Below are 16,711 nucleotides of genomic sequence, written 5' to 3'. Positions count from 1 at the left end.
TGGGAGAAGTGGGTGGAGCGTCTGCCATACTTCAGGCCCAGGGTTGTAGAGGTAACAGTGGATGAGCACTTGAGTAAAGAAAACGACTATGACAGGTGTGCTGTAATAGAAACGAGTGGTGTCCACCGATTTAAGTGCCGTCTTTCTGCATTGTGAGGAGGGAAAACCCAGATATGCACAACGTTTGTGATGAATGACAGGTTGTTTCTTCATGAAAAATGAACTTGGGGTTTAAAGTTCAATTAAGCTGCTTTATTTTCGGGGTTTATTGAAGGCGGGTCATTTTTGTACCCTTAGGACAAGGGGAGTATACAGAATGTTAAGACTGCACAAGGGTTAAATAGTCCAATTCTTATTTAGTATAGCCTGAACTGTACCAAAGGGGAAAAAATGTGGCATGCTGGGAGAAGGACTGTGGTTTAGTTTCCTCCAAATCATTGAATAGTGATAACTCTTTCACTCATCGAGGGTTGATAGACTGATATACTAGCACTACAGAATTTAAACTGAACTACAAATGTATTGGAGTTGCGTGGGAGGGACTATGATGGAGTTGCAGCAGAAGACCACAATCAAGCTGGTCGGTCACATAAACACTGTACGATGCTGCTACTCCATTTTTCATATTTCCTGAAACTTATTCACCTTACCTTATACATACTGTATCTACCTCTACCAGTCAGAGGGAGCGAGAAAGAGAGAGAGATGCCATACAGAGGTGTTAGACCAGGAGAGTTTCCAGAACCAACTCCAATATTACACGCACACACACATACTGTACAGCACACTGCACACCCATCAAACCGGGAACATTCCCAGAACATTAGCAAACATTCCCATTAAGTTCTAGATAGGGTTTTATCTAACATTAGGATGACAACGACCCAAAAATATTAAAAAAACAAAATGTTTTTGTTTTCTATGTTTAAAATGAAAGATCCTTGGAATGTTCTCCTAACATTCACTAAAATGTTCCAAGCAAACCAAAAATGGCTCTGTGAAAGTTCCCAGAACATTTGTTAGGTTGTGGCAAATGTTCTCATAAAACAAAAACTGTCCAGTTGTGCTGATGATTATACAATGTTTGTATAAAACATTAGCCTGATGTTGCAAGAACATTCCCAGAACACAATTAGTCTGTTCTTGAAAGGTTCCCAGAATGTTTCATTGGGTTGTGCGAACAGCCTTGTGTGAACTTACCAGTTGTGAGGATGATTATAGTTTATTTTAGGGTTCAGAAAACATTCACCGGATGTTACCAGAACGTTCCCAAAACACATTTTGTATGTTATTTTAAAGTTGCTAAAACATTTCTTTAGATTGCGGGAACATTGTGGGGATATGACAAGAGATAGGTTCCCAAAACACTAAAACTGTCCAGTGGTGCTGACATTCAGATAATGTTTGTATGAGGGTGCACAAAGCACCCTTTTTATGTTGCAAGAATGTTGACAGAACAGCCTTTCAGAGTTCTTTAGAGGTTCCCAGAACATTTAATAGTTATATTTGTTTTAGGTTTAACACAATACAGTGGGAAGAAAAAGTATGTGAACCCTTTAGAATTACCTGGATTTCTGCATAATTGGTCATAAAATTTGATCTGATCTTCATCTAAATCACAACAATAGACAGACACCGTCTGCTTAAACTAATAACACACAAACAATTATAATTTTTCATGTCTTTATTGAACACACCATGTAAACATTCACAGTGTAGGTTGGAAAAAGTATGTGAACCCTAGGATTTAATAACAGGTTGATGACCGTCATTTGGCAACAATAACCTCAACCAAACGTTTTCTGTAGTTGTGGATCAGCCCCCCACAACGGCCAGGAGGAATTTTGGACCATTTCTCTTTACAAAGCTGTTTCAGTTCCACAATATTCTTGGGATGTCTGGTGTAAACCACTCTCTTGAGGTCATGCCACAGCATCTCAATCGGGTTGAGGTCAGGACAGTGGCCGTCATCTTTGCAGGACGGCCACTCCAGAAGGCATATTTTCTTCTGTTCAAGCCATTCTGTCGTGGATTTACTTCTGGCTTTTGGGTTTTGGGTTGCATCACCTAACTTCTGTTGAGCTTCAATTGGAGGACAGATAGCCTTACATTCTCCTGCAAAATGTCTTGATAAACTTGGGAATTCATTTCCCCGGCGATGATAGCAAGCTGTCCAGACCCTGAGGCAGCAAAGCAGCCCCAAACCATGATGCTCTCTCCACAATAGTTTACAGTTGGGATGAGGTTTTGATGTTGGTGTGCTGTGCCTTTTTTTATGCCAGTAGCGCTGTGGAACATCCAGGTGCTCTTTTGCGAACTTCAGACGTGCAGCAATGTTTTTTTGGACAGCAGTGGCTTCTTCCATGGTGTCCTCCCATGAACATCATTCTTGTTTAGTGTTTTACATATTGTAGACTCGTCAACAGAGATGTTAGCATCTTCCAGAGATTTCAGTAAGTCTAGCTGACACTCTAGGATTCCTTTTAACCTCATTGAGCATTTAGCGCTGTGCTCTTGCAGTCATCTTTGCAGGACGGCCACTCCCAGTGAGAGTAGCAACAGTGATGACATTTCTCCGTTTATAGACAATTTGTATTACCGTGGAATTTCTTTTAGAGATACTTTTGTAACCCTTTCCAGCTTTTGGCAAGGAAACTATTCTTAATCATTGGTCTTCTGAGATCTCTTTTGTTTGAGGCATGGTTCACATCAGGCAATGCTTCTTGTGAATAGCAAACTCAATTTTTGTGAGTGTTTTTTATGGGGCAGGACAGCTCTTACCATAATCTCCAATCTTGTCTCATTGATTGTACTCCAGGTTAGTTGACTTAGTTGACTTTTGGAGAGGTCATTAGCCTAGGGGTTCACATACTGTTTCCAACCTACACTGTGAATGTTTAAATTATGCATTCAACATAGACAAGAAAAATACAATAATTTGTGTGTTATTAGTTGAAGCACACTGAGTTTGTCTATTGTTGTGATGAATGAAGATCAGATCGAATTTTGTCAAATTTGTGCAAAAATCCAGGTAATTCCAAAGGGGGGTTCACATACATTTTTCTTGCCACTATATTCCATTGATGTTCACACAATATACATTTTAGCTTGTCTTGGAGGTCCTCGGAACATTTTAAGGTCATTTAGAAAATGTTATATTTAAGTTTTACCTAATATTACCACAACATTGTCAGCATGCATATTTCTAGTTCCTTAAATAGTTTTTTTCCGGGCCTCCCGAGTGACGCAGCAGTCTAAGGCATTGCATCGCAGTGCTGGAGGTGTCACTACAGACCCGGGTTCGATCCCGGGATGTATCACAACCGACCGTGATCAGGAGTCCCATAGGGCAGCGCACAATTGGCCCAGCGTCGTCCGGGTTGGGGAAGGGTTTGGCCGGGCAGGCGTTACTGGGCTCATCTCGCTATAGCAACTCCTTGTGGCAGGCCGGGCACCTGCAGGCTGACCTCTGGTCGTCAGTTGAACTGTGTTTCCTCCGACACATTGGTGCGGCTGGTATCCTGGTTAAGCAGGCGGGTGTTAAGAAGCACAGTTTGACGGGTCATGTTTCGGAGGACGCATTACTCAAGCCCGTTTGGGAGTTGCAGCGATGAGCCAAAATCGAAATTGTGGAGAAAAAAAAGAGTTTCTCCCATTCTTCTCTGCAGATCCTCTCAATCTCTGTCAGGTTGGATGGGGAGCATCGCTGGACAGCTATTTTCAGGTCTCTCCAGAGATGTTCGATCGGGTTCAAGTACATTCAGAGACTTGTCCCGAAGCCACTCCTGCTTCGTCTTGGCTGTGTGCTTAGGGTCATTGTCCTGTTGGTAGGTGAACCTTCTCCCCAGTCTGAGGTCCTGAGCGCTGCTGAGCAGGTTTTCATCAAGGATTTCTCTGTACATTGCTCCGTTCATCTTTCCCTCGATCCTGACTAGTCTCCCAGGTCCTGCCGCTGAAAAACATCCCCACAGCATGATGCTGCCACCACCATGTTTCACTGCAGGGATGGTGCCAGGTTTCCTCCTACGCTTGGCATTCAGGCAAAATAGTTTAATCTTGGTTTCATCAGACCAGAGAATGTTGTTTCTCATGGTCTGAGTCATTTAGGTGCCTTTTGGCAAACCAAGCAGGCTGTCGTTTGACTTTTACTGAGGAGTGGCTTCTGTCTGGCCACTACCATAAAGGCCTGATTGGTGGAGTGCTGCAGAGATGGTTGTCCTTCTTCCATCTTCACAGAGGAACTCTGGAGCTCTGTCAGAGAGATCATTGGGTTCTTGGTCACCTCCCTGACCACGGCCATTCTCCCTCGATTGCTCAGTTTGGCCAGGCGGCCAGCTCTAGGAAGAATCTTGGTCGTTCCAAACTTCTTCCATTTAAGAATGATAGAGGCCACTGTGTTCTTGGGGATCTTCAATGCTGTAGAAATGTTTTTGTACCCTTCCCCAGATCTGTGCCTCGACACAATCCTGTCTTGGAGCTCGACGGACAATTCCTTTGACCTCATGGCTTGGTTTTTGCTCTGACATGCACTGTCAACTGTGGGACCTTATATATACAGGTGTGTGCCTTTCCAAATCATGTCCAATGAATTGAATTTATCACAGGTGGACTCCAATCAGTTTGTAGAAACATCTCAAGGATGATACATGGAAACAGGATGCACCTGAGTTAAATCTCAAGTCTTTTAGTAAAGGGTCTGAATACTTATGTAAATAAGGTATTTCTGTTTTTAATTTTTAATATATTTGCAAAAATTTCTAAATATCTGTTTGTGTTTGTCATTATGGTCTATTGTGTGTCAATTGATGAAAACTTTTCATTTAATCAATTTTAGAATAAGTCTGGAACTTAACAAAATGTGGAACAAGTCAAGGGGTCTGAATACTTCCCAAATACACTGTAGGTAGAGTTATATGATCAATCAGGACACATAACACTGTTTCTGAGTTATTATAATGTTCCTATCCTCTTCATATGCTGTTAACACTATATTTAATGATTTTATTTCTTCATCACGTGTTGAATACGTGTTTATAAAGCTTCCTTTGAATAACTTGTATTCCTTGAAATAACGTATCCCGGGGAAAGTGTCTGACCGGTTCAAGGCAACTGGGAACTTGGAAAATTGCTTTAAACGGTCATTCAACTCGGAATTCCAAATCGGAAACTCACGATTTGACCTGTTGATTCCCCCTGTGAGTTACCAGTTGTCTTGAAAGCACCATGAGTAAAGTGGGTGACGATGACCTGTGGGCACTGTACAGCTACAAGGGGTGGAAGGGGAAACGATCACTTGAAAGTATGAAAATATGCGATGTCATAATCTGTGAGTTGACAATGAAATGTAATAGGATTTAGTATTCAGAAATTGAAGGGAAGAACAGTACACGAGGTTGCATATTGTTTTCATAACACGTGGTCTATTTGATTTGTTAATGGTTTTAGGTGCATGCAGTCGTAATCACAGGAACGTGAAGGTCGTCGTCATCCGATCAAGATGACCCAATCACTAACTGATCGAGATTTGTTGCGTCTACACACGGCAATAAAATGTGTGTCTTATCTGCCCAACGCGTCCGTACTGTGGACCAGATTCCCGGGTTCCTCCCTGTATGTAAATGAATCAAACCTGCCTTGGATCTCCCTTATGACACAAGCTGTATAAATTGACAGAAAACAGCACGCTTTTATTGTCAATCGTTTTACACTCGTCGTTACAGCCTATATTTGTTATCCAACGGTTTAAGACTGGGCGTAATAGGCTACTGTCCCGATATCCTCGACCTGTCCACAGCCGTACAAATAAATATTATTTCATAGATCCTTCTGTTTTAAAAACAGTAAAAACGTTTCGTAGGATTAGGTGCATCGGTTGTGTTTAGGCAGGTCTTAAGAATACCAAAAGTTTTGCATTTCGAAGAACCTCTAATATGATAACCTATGACCTATAACCCATAACCTATGGCAAGATGTGTGGTCAAATTATGAAAATGGATAAAAGTGGCAATGGATAAAAAGGAGCATGCGGGTAAAGCAAATACTATGGCATTTTAAATGAATGAAGTGTAAATCTAAAAGTAGCCTAAAGAGTCCCTCGTATTGTATATCATATTGGACAGTGGCCTGGCTCATGCTTACAGAGAGCTATGCGCTTGTATGCATCGCCTTTGTTCATATTTCCATGAAAGCTGTACACGACGAGGGTACAAAGATTGTCTTAGGGTCATTTTTGACTCGGCAGTTATAAAATCATGTACACACCACAAAAACACACACACACACACACAATGAGAAATTGAGATGATGTGTGCTACTGATTGAACTCCAGACAAAACTAAAACTTTCTCGTGCGTCAGACAAAATAAACAAAATGTCAGACAAAATAAACATTTCTTGAAAGCAGTGTTTACTAATGGGGAATGCAGTCAGAGGCTATAAATGTGCTGCAGATGAGTACCCCCAGTTCTCTTTGCTGAGTGCATGTTTCAGTGCCCAACATGTCGTAGATCCGATTTTTTCAGATGTGTCCAGGAGGATGTCCAGGAGGAACAAGACAACAATGATTTAGAAGAGGAGGAGGTATTTGAAGAAGATTTTGGAAGAATACAACCCAGAGCACGATGCATCATCTTCAGATGAAGAAGAAATCCCCCAAGCTGAATGAAAGACATTTTTGTCAAGGAACATAATAATAACATGGTCCTTGTCACCATATGACAACCAGGGCAGGATGGCAGCACACAATGTCATAAGGAGGAACCCAGGGCCCACAAGACATGCAGTTGCCCATGCCCAGGACATCGCCTCAGCATTCCACATCTTCATCACACCGGCCATTGAAACAATCATCCTGGAGATGACAAATTTGGAGGGTTTCCGTAAATATGGAGACAACTGGAAGAGGATGGATGAGATTGAACTGAGTGCCTACATAGGGCTGCTAATCTTAGCGGGTGTGTATAGGTCCCGAGGCGAGGCTACATGTAGTCTCTGGGATGCAGAGGCGATTTTCCGTGCCACGATGCCACTGAAAGTCTTTCACACTTTCTCGAGAATGCTACGATTTGATAACCGCGAGTCAAGACCTGCAGGACGTGTGCGAGACAAACTGGCGGCCTTCAGAGAGGTCTGGGAGAAGTGGGTGGAGCGTCTGCCATACTTCAGGCCCAGGGTTGTAGAGGTAACAGTGGATGAGCACTTGAGTAAAGAAAACGACTATGACAGGTGTGCTGTAATAGAAACGAGTGGTGTCCACCGATTTAAGTGCCGTCTTTCTGCATTGTGAGGAGGGAAAACCCAGATATGCACAACGTTTGTGATGAATGACAGGTTGTTTCTTCATGAAAAATGAACTTGGGGTTTAAAGTTCAATTAAGCTGCTTTATTTTCGGGGTTTATTGAAGGCGGGTCATTTTTGTACCCTTAGGACAAGGGGAGTATACAGAATGTTAAGACTGCACAAGGGTTAAATAGTCCAATTCTTATTTAGTATAGCCTGAACTGTACCAAAGGGGAAAAAATGTGGCATGCTGGGAGAAGGACTGTGGTTTAGTTTCCTCCAAATCATTGAATAGTGATAACTCTTTCACTCATCGAGGGTTGATAGACTGATATACTAGCACTACAGAATTTAAACTGAACTACAAATGTATTGGATTGCGTGGGAGGGACTATGATGGAGTTGCAGCAGAAGACCACAATGCATGACCAGTGTATGGCCAGGTATAATGTGAAGGCCAAATGTTCCACCTGTACCTTTAGATCTAGCCAGAGTGGTCTTTTATAACATGTCCATATGCAAGCCACTGTATCATACCGCTGTATTAGTTTCATATCTGATATAGCAACTGAATTAGACTATTCACAGTCCCCAAAAGGTTGATCAAGTGCTCAGCAGCATACCCTCAAAAATGCCACAGCACTGTCAGGAATGAACGGTGGGCGAGTGGTGAGATGGTCACCCAATACCTCCCGTTTCCACTCCTGCTATTACAGTCCTTGGCTTCTCTGTACGATTGTTTTAAATATTTGATGTTGCGCTGGCATTGGCCGTGGGAACGGGTGAATCCTTTTTATATTATTAGGGATGGTATCTCTTCATCAATATCTGTATTTCTATACGAGTGATCTAATTTCGATTGGACTGTGGCGTCCGGCCCCAGTGCCAGTAGGCACATGGTTTCTAATGAAGACCATGATCTTAATTCTGTTGTCCGTAATTACTACCTCAACTGGCCGGGGGTGATTTTTTTTGAGGGCAGGAACACTGTGTGTTTTGATTGTCTACACCTGTTGACAAATGTGGGCACAATCAGAATGTGGACAAGATCAGGACAACAGATGCATGTTCAAATGAAAACTTGTGGAGCATTGCAACTGCTTTAAATCTGCGTATTCCTCCAAAGCTCAGCTGTCCTGAGTCTGCACAACTCTGCCAGGATCTAGGATCAAGAGAGACAATTAAGTGTTTTAGTACTATATCTCTTGACACAATGATGAAAATAATCATGCTCTAAACCTTCAAGCTGCATACTGGACCCTATTCCAACTAAACTACTGAAAGAGCTGCTTCCTGTGCTTGGCCCTCCTATGTTGAACATAATAAACGGCTCTGTATCCACCGAATGTGTACCAAACTCACTAAAAGTGGCAGTAATAAAGCCTCTCTTGAAAAAGCCAAACCTTGACCCAGAAAATATAAAAAAACTTTTGGCCTATATCGAATCTTCCATTCCTCTAAAAAAAAAAATGAAAAAGCTGTTGTGCAGCAACTCACTGCCTTCCTGAAGACAAACAATGTATACAAAATGCTTCAGTCTGGTTTTAGACCCCATCATAGCACTGAGACCGCACTTGTGAAGGTGGTAAATGACCTTTTAATGGCGTCAGACCGAGACTCTGCATCTGTCCTCGTGCTCCTAGACCTTAGTGCTGCCTTTGATACCATCGATCACCACATTCTTTTGGAGAGATTGGAAACCCAAATTGGTCTACACGGACAAGTTCTGGCCTGGTTTAGATCTTATCTGTCGGAAAGATATCAGTTTGTCTCTGAATGGTTTGTCCTCTGACAAATCAACTGTACATTTCGGTGTTCCTCAAGGTTCCGTTTTAGGACCACTACTGTTTTCACTATATATTTTACCTCTTGGGGATGTCATTCGAAAACATAATGTTAACTTTCACTGCTATGCGGATGACACACAGCTGTACATTTCAATGAAACATGGTGAAGCCCCAAAATTGCCCTCGCTAGAAGCCTGTGTTTCAGACATAAGGAAGTGGATGGCTGCAAACTTTCTACTTTTAAACTCGGACAAAACAGAGATGCTTGTTCTAGGTCCCAAGAAACAAAGAGATCTTCTGTTGAATCTGACAATTAATCTTGATGGTTGTAAAGTTGTCTCAAATAAAACTGTGAAGGACCTCGGCGTTACTCTGGACCCTGATCTCTCTTTTGACGAACATATCAAGACTGTTTCAAGGACAGCTTTTTCCATCTATGTAACATTGCAAAAATCAGAAACTTTCTGTCCAAAAATGATGCAGAAAAAGTCATCCATGCTTTTGTTACTTCTAGGTTAGACTACTGCAATGCTCTACTTTCCAGCTACCCGGATAAAGCACTAAATAAATTTCAGTTAGTGCTAAATACGTCTGCTAGAATCCTGACTAGAACCAAAAAATGTGATCATATTATTCCAGTGCTAGCCTCCCTACACTGGCTTCCTGTTAAGGCAAGGACTGATTTCAAGGTTTTACTGCTAACCTACAAAACATTACATGGGCTTGCTCCTACCTATCTTTCCGATTTGGTCCTGCAGTACATACCTACACGTATGCTACAGTCAAAAGACGCAGGCCTCCTAATTGTCCCTAGAATTTCTAAGCAAACAGCTGGAGGCAGGGCTTTCTCCTATAGAGCTCAATTTTTATGGAATGGTCTACCTACCCATGTGAGAGACGCAGACTCATTCTCAACTTTTAAGTCTTTACTGAAGACTCATCTCTTCAGTGGGTCATATGATTGAGTGTAGTCTGGCCCAGGAGTGTGAAGGTGAACGGAAAGGCTCTGGAGCAACGAATCGCCCTTGCTGTCTCTGCCTGGCCGGTTCCCCTCTCTCCACTGGGATTCACTGCCTCTAACACTATTACAGGGGCTGAGTCACTGGCTTACTGGTGCTCTTTCATGCCGTCCCTAGGAGGGGTGCGTCACTTGAGTGGGTTGAGTCACTGACGTGATCTTCCTGTCTGGGTTGGCGCCCCACCTTGGGTTGTGCCGTGGCGGAGATCTTTGTGGGCTATACTCTGCCTTGTCTCAGGATGGTAAGTTGGTGGTTGAAGTATCCCTCTAGTGGTGTGGGGGCTGTGCTTTGGCAAAGTGGGTGGGGTTATATCCTTCCTGTTTGGCCCTGTCCGGGGGTATCATCGGATGGGGCCACAGTGTCTCCTGACCCCTCCTGTCTCAGCCTCCAGTATTTATGCTGCAGTAGTTTGTGTCGGCGGGCTAGGGTCAGTTTGTTATATCTGGAGTTCTTCTCCTGTCTTATCCGGTGTCCTGTGTGAATTTAAGTATGCTCTCTCTAATTCTCTCTTTCTCTCTTTCTTTCTCTTTCTCGGAGGACCTGAGCCCTAGGACCATGCCTCAGGACTACATGGCATGATGACTCCTTGCTGTCCCCAGTCCACCTGGCTGTGCTGCTGCTCCAGTTTCAACTATTCTGCCTGCGGCTATGGAACCCTGACCTGTTCACCGGACGTGCTACCTGTCCCAGACCTGCTGTTTTCAACTCTCTAGAGACAGCAAGAGCGGTAGAGATACTCTCAATGATCGGCTATGATAAGCCAACTGACATTTACTCCTGAGGTGCTGACTTGTTGCACCCTCGACAACTACTGTGATTATTGTTATTTGACCATGCTGGTCATTTATGAACATTTGAACATCTTGGCCATGTTCTGTTATAATCTCCACCCGGCACAGCCAGAAGAGGACTGGCCACCCCTCATAGCCTGGTTCCTCTCTAGGTTTCTTCCTAGGTTTTGGCCTTCCATGGGAGTTTTTCCTAGCCACCGTGCTTCTACACCTGCATTGCTTGCTGTTTGGGGTTTTAGGCTGGGTTTCTGTACAGCACTTTGAGATATCAGCTGATGTAAGAAGGGCTATATAAATTGATTTGATTTGATTGTGCAACATTGTGGGAATGTGTCACGTTCTGACCATAGTTCTTGTGTGTTGTGCTTGTTTTAGTGTTGGTCAGGACGTGAGCTGGGTGGGCATTCTATGTTGTGTGTCTAGTTTGTCTGTTTCTGTGTTCGGCCTAATATGGTTTTCAATCAGAGGCAGCTGTCAATCGTTGTCCCTGATTGGGAATCATATATAGGTGGCTTGTTTTGTGTTGGGGATTTGTGGGTGGTTGTTTCCTGTCTCTGTGTTTTCTCTGCACCAGATAGGGCTGTATCGGTTTGCCACATTTTGTTACTTTGTATTCTGTAAGTGTTCACTGTTTAATCGTCTTTATTAAATATGTTGAGCACAAGCTACGCTGCGTCTTGGTCCGATCCCTGCTACACCTCCTCTTCAGACGAAGAGGAGGAAGGCTGCCGTTACAGAATGTTCTGTGCAACTTCTTAATAAGTACAATATGTGAATCACAAGAATATTCTTGCAACATCCCAGACAACCCATAACTGAATTCATCTCTTGTCATGTCCCTACAATGTTCCCACAACCAAAACAAATGTTTGAACTTTTAAAGAAAATACAAGATGTGTTCTGAGAATGTTCTTGTAACATCAGGTGAATGTTTTTTTGCACCATAAAAGTAACATTGTAAAGTCATCTGCACAACTAGACAGTTTATCTTTTGTGATGTCCCCACAATGTTCCCACCAGACTGTTCCCACAACCTTATGAGAACATTTGCCGCAACGTAAAGAATGTTCTAGGAACTTTCACAGAACCAATATTGGTTTGCTGGGTATATACAGTACACGCCCAGCAAAGTTGCACTCTCACGATATATCTATCGGTCAGTCAGTTGGCCGATTATTTGAGCCCTGTTTGAATACTCTTGGAATTCATCCTTCTTTCCTCCCATCTTTGAAGTGGTCACTGATCTGACATGACAAAACTGGTGAAAACATTGTAATGGAGAGCCTGTTTACGACAACCCAGTTATTTTGGATCAATGATTACTTCAAGGAAGGCAGTAGAGAAGGATGCATTTGAACAGGGCTCTGGTCAGTTTGTTCCAGGATCATCAGAGATGACCCGTTATACTGATACTCCTGTTATGTCCTGGTGACAGAGTCAGGAAGTATTATGGTAGATAATGCCCCACATTAATCTTTCTGCGTCCTACTTACTGGAGGACTGCTCGCACTCAGTCCTCCATCAGGACTTTAACTCCCTGAGAGTATTCACCCTGACCCCAATAACCTGGCTTCTCATACCTCTAAACCTCTCTCTCTCTCCCACACTCTCTCTGTCCTCCACACTCTCTCTCTCACCCCTATAACCTGGCATCCCACACCTAATAATCCTCTCTCCCACACGCTCTGTCTTCCACACAATCTCTCTCTGTCTCTCTCTACATCTCTATCTATCTCTACTCTGATGTACACTCTAAGCTTGGTGTAATGGTGTTTGGGGTTAGAGCAGTGGCCTAAGCCTTTGAGAGATGATGATTTACATCCTGATAGAAAACACTAGAAAGAGTTTAGTAAATCCTGAAGAGGAGAGCTGGGATGTTCACAGTATAATGTATAATGTCATTTTTTACTGTTTTAAAATGTAGTTGAAAGTTATGATTCTCAAACAAATTCCAGAATAGGTTTGAGTAAAGACTAGTTTGTCTTTTGAAGGGGTATTGTTCCAAATAATGGGTTTTGTCAGATGGCAAAGAAATGTTTCTCTCTACCCTATATTTCTCTTTGAAAGAGTTTCAGAAAAGTCAGCAGAGAGGGGAAAAGAAAGCTGGCACTGATTGACGCAAACTCTCCATAACAGTCACTTTCATTCTCACACAAATACTCGCAGAAACAAACACACACATGTCCCCCAGAGATATGGAGTAGATTTAGGACATAATCGTCTGAGTATCCTGCAAGGCCCCTGGGACCCAGAAGAGTTATTTTGTGTGTGTGTGTGTGTGTGTGTGTGCGTGTGTGTGTGTGCGTGTGAATGTTTGGTTTTACTATCCTTGTGGGAAACAGAAGTCTTCACAAGGATAGTAAAACAAGGACAATTCAGAAGTGGGGACATTCTGCCAGTTCCCAAAAGGAAAAAGGTTATTTTAGGTTTAGGGTTTAGGTTTAGGATTACAATTAGGGTTAGGGTTAAGAGGGTTTCTGTTTGCCCCGGTATCAAAACTTGGGTTGCACGGACCTATTGCAACTTCCTGCTCTGTCTGCATATATGGCAAGTCAGTCTGGACTGGAGAAGGGCTGTATAGTATTCTTTACCATTCAAGCCAAATCGAGCGGTCTTGAGTTTGGCTATCCACCTAGATTCAGCAGCTGTTCTCTAGGCTATGGTCCAGGAGCAAAGCCGGGGGGAAGTAGGGGTGCTGAAGGGGCTGCAGTATTCCCTGATAAATTGAAATAATGTTTCCAAAATTATATAATTACTCCTGTCTGAACACTGACTGAATTTGGGCAGCGCACGCACCAAATATCGAACAGCATGTTTCATTGCGGCCATAGAAATATAGTCTATAGAACCCAGCTAGCACATAACGTTCTGAGAACCATGTTTCTTAGAGCTTGGTGAGAGTGTGGTTTTCCTATGGTTATTTCGCAGACAGCCTTCCCATAACACTTCCTACGGGTTTCTTCATGGTTCTATTTAAAGTAATGTTCTGAAATTGTTCTGAGAACGTTAAGAAAAACACTTATTTTCTGCGGGAATTTCAGTACTTCAATATTACGTTTTCTACTGGTTTACTCATGGTTCTATTTAAAGTCATGTTCTCAGAACGTTCAGAAAACATTAAGAAATAACGTTCTTCTGTTGGAATTTCAGTACTTCAGCATAACGTTTTCTACAGGTTTCCTCATGGTTCTTTTTAAAGTCATGTTCTTAGAACTTTCAGAGAACGTTCCATAACAACCACAAGAAAACATTAGTAATGTTAAAAGAGCATTCTAAGAATATTTAAAAGCATATACAGTACATTCCATTCTCAGCATCAACAAAACTCTCTCCATTCTCTATCTTGTTACATCTGTTCAGGTGTGTTGGCCGCGCCCACTAATTGGCCACACCTGATCTTAATGAGTGCTAGTTTCCTTTGAAATAGGGTCTGTTTGAATAAACTAACAAAATGTACAGCTTTGTATGAGTTAAAAAAACATAGCACGCCTGCTCCATCTAGGTGGCACAGTGGACTAATTCCATGGATAGGAAGCAGAAGATCATAGGTTTGAATCTCACTCATGCCACAATCGGACCCTTTTTTTCCTAAAACGGCATACCCAAATCTAACTGCCTATAGCTCAGGACCTGATTCAAGGATATGCATATTCTTGATACCATTTGAAAGGAAACACTTTGAAGTTTGTGGAAATGTGAAATTAATGTAGGAGAATATAACACATTAGATCTGGTAAAAGTTTTTTTTTTTAAATACAAAGAAAAAAACATGTTTTTTGTACCTTCATCTTTGAAATGCAAGAGCAAGACCATTATGTATTATTCCAGCCCAGGCACAATTTAGATTTTGGCCACTAGATGGAAGCAGTGTATGTGCAAAGTTTTAGACTGATCCAATGAACCATTGCATATCTGTTCAAAATGTTGTATTAAAACTGCCAAAACGTGCCTAATTGGTTTATTAATACATTTTCAAGTTCATAATTGTGCACTCTCCTCAAACAATTGCATGGTATTAATTCACTGTAATAGCTACTGTAAATTGGACAGTGCAGTTAGATTAACATGATTTTAAGCTTTCTGCCCATATCAGATATGACAATGTCCTGGGAAAATGTTTTGTTACTTACAACATGCTAATCACATTAGCCTACGTTAGCTTAACCATCCCGCGGGGGGGACACCGATCCTGTAGAGGATACATTTTCTTCAGGCTAGGGTCCTTTTTTCTGAATTTCCATATCCAAATCCAGCTCCCAGATTGCAATTCCTATGGCTTCCACTAGATGTCAACCGTCTTTGTTCAAGGTATCAGGCTTGTTTCTTCCAAAACGAGGAAGAATAATGAGTTTTAGTACTGGGACTCAGAGTTGGAAATCAGTTTGTGCGCACGTGCACCTGCTAATATCGCTTTCCTATTGAACATAATTCTTTCCGTATAAAATATTATAGTTTAATTCCATTTTAGGGTACCTGAGGATTAAATGAACAGCATTCTCCTATAGGTGTTCCTTTTGTCCAGGTGAGAAAGGACAGTGTGGAGTGCGATTGAGATCACGTCATCTGTGGATCTGTTGGGGCGGTATGCGAATTGGAGTGGGTCTAGGGTGTCCAGGAGGATGCTGTTGATGTGAGCCATGACCAGCCTTTCAAAGCACTTCCTGGCTACCGACTTGAGTGCCACGGGGCGGTAATCATTTAGGCAGGTTACCTTCGCTTCCTTGGGCACAGGGACTATGGTGGTCTGCTTGAAACATGTAGGTATTACAGACTCGGTCAAAAAAAATGTCAGTGAAGACACTTGACAGTTGGTCCGCGCATGCTTTGAGTACACGTCCTGGTAATCCGTCTGGCCCAGCGGCTTTGTGAATGTTGACATGTTTAAAGGTTTTGTTCACATCGGCCACCGAGAGCGTTATCACACAGTCATCCAGAACAGCTGGTGCTCTCGTGCATGCTTCAGTGTTGCTTTCCTCGAAGTGAGCATAAAAGGCATTTAGCTCGTCTGGTAGGCTCGCGTCACTCAGGTGGCGTCTGGGTTTCCCTTTGTAGTTTGTAATACTTTTCAAGCCCTGCCACATCCGACAAGCGTCAGAGCCTGGTTAGTAGGACCTATTTGAAGGTAATTAAATAATGTTCTGATAACGTGTTTTAATAAGACTTTTAATAACACTGTTAGCTTAGGTTAACTGTTTTAAACTCCAAGCACAGATAGGACACTTGGAAATGAATTTGCTTTGGCATTTTAACATCGACTGGGCTGTAGTGGAGCGGGTCGAGAGTTTAAAATTCCTTGGTGTCCACATCACCAACGAACTATCATGGTCCAAACATACCAAGACAGTCGGCACGACAAAACCTTTTCCCTCTCAGGAGACTGAAAAGATTTGTCATGGGTCCCCAGATCCTCAAAAGCTTCTACAGCTGCACCATCGAGAGCATCCTGACCGGTTGCATCACCGCCTGGTATGGCAACTGCTCCGCGTCTGACCGTAAGGTTCTACAGAGGGTAGTGCGAACGGCCCAGTACATCACTGGGGCCAAGCTTCCTGCCATCCAGGTCCTATATAATAGGCGGTGTCAGAGGAAAGCCCATAAAATTGTCAGAGACTCCAGTCACCCAAGTTATAGACTCTCTGCTACCGCACAGCAAGCGGTAGCAGACTACAAGTCTAGGACCAAAAGGCTCCTCAACAGCTTCTACCACCAAGCCATTAGACTGCTGAATAATTCATAAAAATCACCACCGGACAATTTACACTGACCCCCCCTGTACACTGCTGCTACTCGCTGTTTGTTTATTACCTAGTCACTTCACCCCCACCTACATGTACA

The sequence above is a fragment of the Salvelinus namaycush genome, chromosome 22, assembly GCF_016432855.1.
Source record: "Salvelinus namaycush isolate Seneca chromosome 22, SaNama_1.0, whole genome shotgun sequence".
Taxonomy (NCBI): domain Eukaryota; kingdom Metazoa; phylum Chordata; class Actinopteri; order Salmoniformes; family Salmonidae; genus Salvelinus; species Salvelinus namaycush.
Note: the sequence above shows the minus strand (reverse complement) of the source record.